We start from the raw sequence: 6,903 nt of genomic DNA on the forward strand, positions 1-6,903 counted from the left end.
CACAGTGTCAGACCTGCAGACATGGATGAAGGGCGGAACAGCCCCAGGCAGGTGGTGCTTAAGTATTAATGCCTGTGGAACAGGGGGCGGTGGCTGTGTGTGAACAGGCACCAACATGCATTTTGATGGCGACAGGAGGAATTTGCAAACCACACTGGGCGTGCACGGCATAGTGGTGGTCAACCACTTGACCAGTAAACGAGAAAATAGCCACCTGCCTGGGGCTGTTCCGCCCTTCATCCATGTCTGCAGGTCTGACACTGTGGGGGCTAGTCCAGACATTGTGCTAGTGGCAGGCACCTGGACTGCCTCTCTACTCGCAGTTGTCAGCCCTTGCAGCATGGGAGCGGTTCTGACACTTCTCAGGTAGGTGGTGTTCCTATATGGTCCTGCACATCACACGAGACCACATGGTACATATGTATATTATATACTGTAGTGTAGGGACCCCCCTTATAGAGATTTGCCGTGACGGGGCAGGGGGGCTCAAATCATTGATCAATCATTTGCTAAAAATCTCATTGAATTGATACAGTAGGAATGAATTTGTGAATGTTACACTTTTTATCTCATCATAATTGCATCCCACTCATAAGCAGTGCTGGCTTCCCCCCCATTTTCTTGTGATCTTCTGAGCACTTGTACTAAAGCATAAATCACGATTTCCTATGAACACCAGTTAGAAGTCGACATTCACAGCAGCACAGTTATCACAGACATTGGGGTCTTCTGTATACCTGCAGCCATCTTGGCATCCCATCGGCACCCTGCGATCGAGTCATATGGGCGCCAATGTGCGGTTAGGACAGCGCATCACCGATGCGTGCACTGTAAACGTCACTATTGGAGATTGAAGGGGCCCTGACAGCGACACATGCTGCTCGATCTATGGGCAGCATGGATCAGACACTACTGCACGATTTCAGCCATGTATGTTTACCTCTGATATGCTGCGCCCACAGCATATTTAAGTGTAACTATTAGTGATGAGCACGCACTACCATGCTCAGTACTCATGAAGAGCAGTTGGACGCTCAGACGGGCTTGACTCATGTACCGAGTATAACGAAAGTCTAAGGGCCGCTTTACACGCTGCAACATAGCTAGCAATTGCTAGCGATGTCGAGCGCGATATCGGCCGTACGACGGGGGCGGGTGCTATGTAGTGATCGCTGCCGTAGCGAACATTATCGGTAGGGCAGCGTCACATGCACATACCTGTTCTGCGACGTCGCTGTGACTGACGAACAATCCCTCCCTCAAGGGGGAGGTGCGTTCGGTGTCACAGCGACGTCACTAAGCGGCCGGCCAATAGAAGCGGAAAGAAGGAGATGAGCGGGACAAAACATCCCGCCCACCTCCTTCCTTCCTCATTGCGGGCGGACGCAGGTAAGGTGAGGTTCCTCGTTCCTGTGGTGTCACACATAGCGATGTGTGCTGCTGCAGGAACGATGAACAACATCGTACCTGCAGCTGCAACAACGATAATTGGGAATGGACCCCCATGTCACCGATTAGCGATTTTGAACGTTTTCGCAACAACTCAAAATCGCTCATAGGTGTCACACATAACATTGCTAACGTGGCCTGATAAGCGTCACAAATTCCGTAACCCCAACGGCATCGCTTTAGCGATGTCGTAGCGTGTAAAGCGACCCTAAGGGTAACTCAAGCATTTTTCCAAAAATGCTCAAGTTTCCCATCAACTTCCAATATAGTCAGCTACTTGAGTTGCACCCATCCGAGAATCCAACTGCTCATTATGAGTACTGAGCACCAGAAAATGGTAGTTCCCACTCATTAACCAGGATGAGGGACAAACAGTCATAGCTGAAGTTGTTGGTACCCTTGAAATTGTTCTAGAAAATGCGAGTCTTGATCGTGTGCACATACCCTTAAGGCCACTTTACACCCAGAGATAAATCTTTGGCAGATCTGTGGTTACAGTGAAATCATGGACATATTGTTCAATTTGTACACAGCCACAAACCTGGCACTGATTGTCCACAATTTCACTACAACCACAGATCTGCCGCAGATTTATCTCTGTGTGTAAAGTGGCCTTTAGGTTGAGAATGGCCATGCTTATTTGGCCCTTTCCAGCCTAACAATAGCAGCCCACAGCCGTCCCCATCCATTAGATGCGCCAATTTTGGTGCTGAACCCGGCTCTTCCCGTTGCCCTGCTGTGGTGGCAAACTGGGTAATACTTGTGGGGTTGATGCCAGCTCTAGCTGGCATCAAGCCCTGGTATTAGTAATGGGTGGCATCTAGCAGACACCACCATTCCTAATCCAGTAGTTGAAAGTAGAATAAAGTTTATTTGAACAAAACCCCCAACTCCAGCCCTCGTTCACCAATTTTTTTTAAAATACAGCAAAAGCCCAGGTCAACACAGCACCCTCAGCAGTGTGTGTGCGAGTGTGGCAGTAATGTCACAGGTTAATCAGAGTTCACAATGAACTCAGATAACATCCTGACGACACCCCCGTGACATCTGCGATACAGGGGGTGTTGCGGCAGTAATGGCACGTGAAGTGACAGCCGCTACACCCGCAGTAGCTCGGGTGTCGTCAGGATGTCATCTTAGTTCCTACTCCGATGACATCCTGACCTCACTGCACACACTGCTGGATACTCACCTGTCCCCAGTGATGCTGTGCCCGGCACGGATATCTCCGGCGCTGCTGCTGCTTCCAGCTCCTCAGAGCAGTACATATTCAATGAGTATAATGTGTGGGGTCGGAAGCAAGTGGCAGCAGTGCCGAAGACAGCAATGCTGGAGACCGATGAGGATAGAAATTTTACTTCAGAGACATGTGTTTTCTTCGGTACGTGTCACACTGATATCACAAGCACCACATTAGTGTGTGGTATGTGTGACACCCGTGCTGCCGGAGAAAAACGGATATGTCTCAGTGTGTGCATGTGTGACGCCCCTGGACTATTCAGGGCGTCACAGGGAACTGCACCACTCTTTATCCTTAAGTGCAGGGCCCGCCCTCCTTGGTTCCCGAGTCCAAATTCATGGTTCCGCCTCTATCAGCATAACATCCTAATCATCCAGACACCACAGCTGCTAGGCACACCAATGGGCAGGTTCCAGCTGGGAAAGGAACCGACCACCTATGAGTCAGACAGGATTGTGGGAGGAGTCAGTTAGACAGTTGGGAGTAATGGTTAATGTGGGAAGACCTAGAGAAAAGGAGCTCCCTGAGGATAGTCTGGCTAGGTCACAGACAGTGGCCTGGGCCCGAGGAGACGGAGACCCAGTCGTGAGGGACTGGAGGACAGGGCAGGATGGGTCAAGAGGACCATCGACCATCATATCCACAGTAACCGGTCTGGGGCCGAGCACACAGCGGGGGACAGGCCCCTAGATCGGGAAGTACAGTCATGGCCAAAAGTTTTGAGAATGCTACAAATATTAATTTTTACAAAGTCTACTGCTTAAGTTTTTCTAATGGCAATTTGCATATACTCCAGAATGTCATAAAGAGTGATCAGCTGAACAGCAATTACTTGCAAAGTCAATATTGGCTAAGAAAATGAACTTTAACCCCCAAAACACATTTCAACATCATTGCATTCCTGCCTTAAAAGGAGCAGCAAACATTGTTTTAGTGATTGTTCCATTAACACAGGTGTGGGTGTTGATGAGGACGGGGCTGGCGATCAATCAGTCATGATTAAGTAAGAATGACACCACTGGACACTTTAAAAGGAGGCTGGTGCTTGGTATCATTGATTCTCTTCAGTTAAACATAGTTATCTCTAAAGAAACACGTGCAGCCATCATTGCTCTGCACAAAAATGGCCTAACAGGGAAGAGTATCGCAGCTACAAAGATTGCACCTCAGTCAACAATCTATCGCATCATCAAGAACTTCAAGGAGAGAGCTTCCATTGTTGCCAAAAAGGCTCCAGGGTTCCTAAGAAGGACCAGCAAACGCCAGGACCGTATCTTAAAACTGTTTCAGCTGCCTTTTCCAGCATGATGGAGCACCTTGGCATAAAGCAAAGGTGATCACTAAATGGCTCATGGAACAAAACATAGAGATTTTGGGTCCATGGCCTGGAAACTCCCCAGATCTTAATCCCATTGAGAACTTGTGGGCAATCATCAAGAGACGGGTGGACAAACAAAAACCAACAAATTCTGGCAAAATGCAAGTATTGCTTATGCAAGAATGGACAGCTATCAGTCAGGATTTGGTCCAGAAGTTGATTGAGAGCATGCCAGGGAGAATTGCAGAGGTCCTGAAGAAGAAGGGTCAACGGTGCAAATATTGACTTGCTGCATTAAAGGGAACATGTCATCAGAAATTTGGCTTTCAACCTAAATGTTTCCCGATCTGCAGCTCCTGGGCTGCATTCTAGCAAGATTTCTATACTTTTTGTGCCCCCTTTTAAACCAAAATAAATACTTTATAAAGTTGTACCTTTTGGTATGAAAATCTTGTAAATTCTCCATGGGGCGGGCTCTCTGGTGTCAGTTGCTGTCCCTTACGCCGTCCCCCCACGCTCCAAATCATCCCTCAGGACGACGCCCACTGCGCCCGAGGTCCCGTGCACGCCAGGACACCTGGTGACGTGGTCGCAGGCACGAGAGTATGGGCGGCGCTGTGATTGCATCGCAAGTACCCGCCCATACTCTCGTGGCCGCGCTCTCCCCTCTGTACGTCGTTCAGATCCTTTCCGCTTCTCCTGTGCTGTGCTGCTCCGCTCCTCCCATCTATTCCTGCTGCAGGGTACGATGATAAGGAGGTGACGTCCTGGTCATTTGGCCCACGCAGAACGCTGGAGGAAGAGGGGAAAGTGCGGTCACGAGGTTATGGGGCGGGCACTTGCTGATGACACTGACAGCACCACCCATAACCTCGTGCCTGTGCAAAACGTCACCAGCGGTCACACGTGCACGCAGTGCACAGTCCCGCTACAGTCGCACAGCGCATGCGCAGGACCTCGTGCGCCAGGGGTGGCGTCCTGAGGTTTGAAATTCAGCGTTCTGGGGCGGCGTAAATCTGCAGGAGGACAGTAACGGACACCAGGCAGCCCGCCCCCATGGATAATTTACGAAATTTACATACGAAAAGGTACAACTTTATAAAGTGTTTATTTGGTATAAAAGGGGCCAGAAAAACTAGAGGAACCTTGCTAGAATGCAGGCCAGGAGTTGCAGAGGGGGAAACTTAGGTTTATAGCTAAAGTTCTGATGACAGGTTCCTTTAACTCATTCTAATTGTCAATATAACCTTTTGGTACTAATAATATGATTGCAATTATATTTCTGTATGTGATGTAAACATCAGACAAACAATTAAAAACCAGAGGCAACAGATCATGTGAAAATATAATTTTGGTGTCATTCTCAAAACTTTTGGCCATGACTGTAGCTTCCAGCAGCCCGGTAATTGACCTACAGAGAAATATGTAACTTAAAGTGTTATTTCCACACAGCCCTAATAAATCGACAGCATCAGCACACCGCGGAGGATAGGGCGTCCCAAGCCAGCAGCCCACTGAAATCCTACGTGCCCGCTGTTGAGGGCAAGGTTCCTAAATATACAGAGGAACGGGACCTGGACGGCTCCAGGCCTATGGTCGCAATAGACAGTAAACAAATTGTGCATGGAGGCAGGCTACAGGCCACTAGGCGGAACCAGGAGTGAGGGCTTGTGGGACTGAGCTGTTCCAGGGGACAGCGGGACCCGGAGTATTGTTTACTAAGTTGCCTGTGTGAACTCATTGACTATTGGACTGTAACTGGTTGCCTGAGTGAGTAACCTGCATTCCCCTTTCCGACCCTCCTGCCTGCCCTGCGGCCCACACAGTGCTCCCCAGCATCATCCTCCCAAGTCCTGGGGCCTCCCTACCTGCGGAGGGAATCACCACCAGGCTGCCGCAACACCATCAGCCCAGGCACTCCCATACGGCAGCGGCAGTATTTCTTATTACCGCACACCGCAGGTGGCGTCACAAAATATCTCCCCTGTAAATAACCCTTTTTTTTCATCAAGTGTCTGCCGAGCAGTCCGACTGCTGCTAGGGCGTCACACGGTCTATGTGAAAATACGGACGTGGGAGGAACACACTAGACTGAAATGGGTACATGTGGCATCAGTGTTAAACAGATGTCACACATACCTGAAACATGGACGTCTGAAACCGACCTAAGGCTGTGTGCCCACAATAAGAGTTCAGATAGTTTTGGACGCAGTGTTTTCGCTGCATCCAAAACGTTGCATTGTACAGTGCAAGCATAGAGGATGGGATTTCTAGAAATCCCATGTCCACTGTTCTTGTTTTTCCAACAGTGTAAATTGACATGCAGTGCGGCTTCCCAAGCCTCAGAATGTCAATTTACTGTTGCGGAGCCACAAGTGTTCTCTGCAGGGAAAACAGAGAGAGACCGCAGCGGGCCGAACCCTGATCGTGGGCAACTGTGGTCTCCTGCAGAGAGCACTCACAGCCTCGCAGGAGAGGACATGCTGCGCCCAGCATGTCCGGATCATGGCCACGTACCCTTACATGTATGAGGACGCTGCACCACTAGTTCTACACAAGTAGAAACAGAAACTCCAATCAGTTACTGATGAAGATTGCACAGCGCCTGTCATACAATTATAAGGAAATAGATCACAGTGCAGCCTCCTGACTGCTCTCTTCAAATATATTAGCTATTTATTTATGAGAGTAAAGAAAATTAATCACACTGTCCACACAGCGAGCAGAGAGGAGATTGGAGTCTTATTGCTCATGGATCACGGGATTGATTTTCCTTCATCTCCCCCCCCCACGACCATCCTATACTTTGACAGCTCTGGCTTTATGAAGCAAGAAAACAGTGGAGATAGATGGGAGACCAGCAGATGAGAAGGTGCACTTTTGAACGGTTTGGCCA

Source organism: Anomaloglossus baeobatrachus, chromosome 1 (assembly GCF_048569485.1).
Source record: "Anomaloglossus baeobatrachus isolate aAnoBae1 chromosome 1, aAnoBae1.hap1, whole genome shotgun sequence".
NCBI lineage: Eukaryota > Metazoa > Chordata > Amphibia > Anura > Aromobatidae > Anomaloglossus > Anomaloglossus baeobatrachus.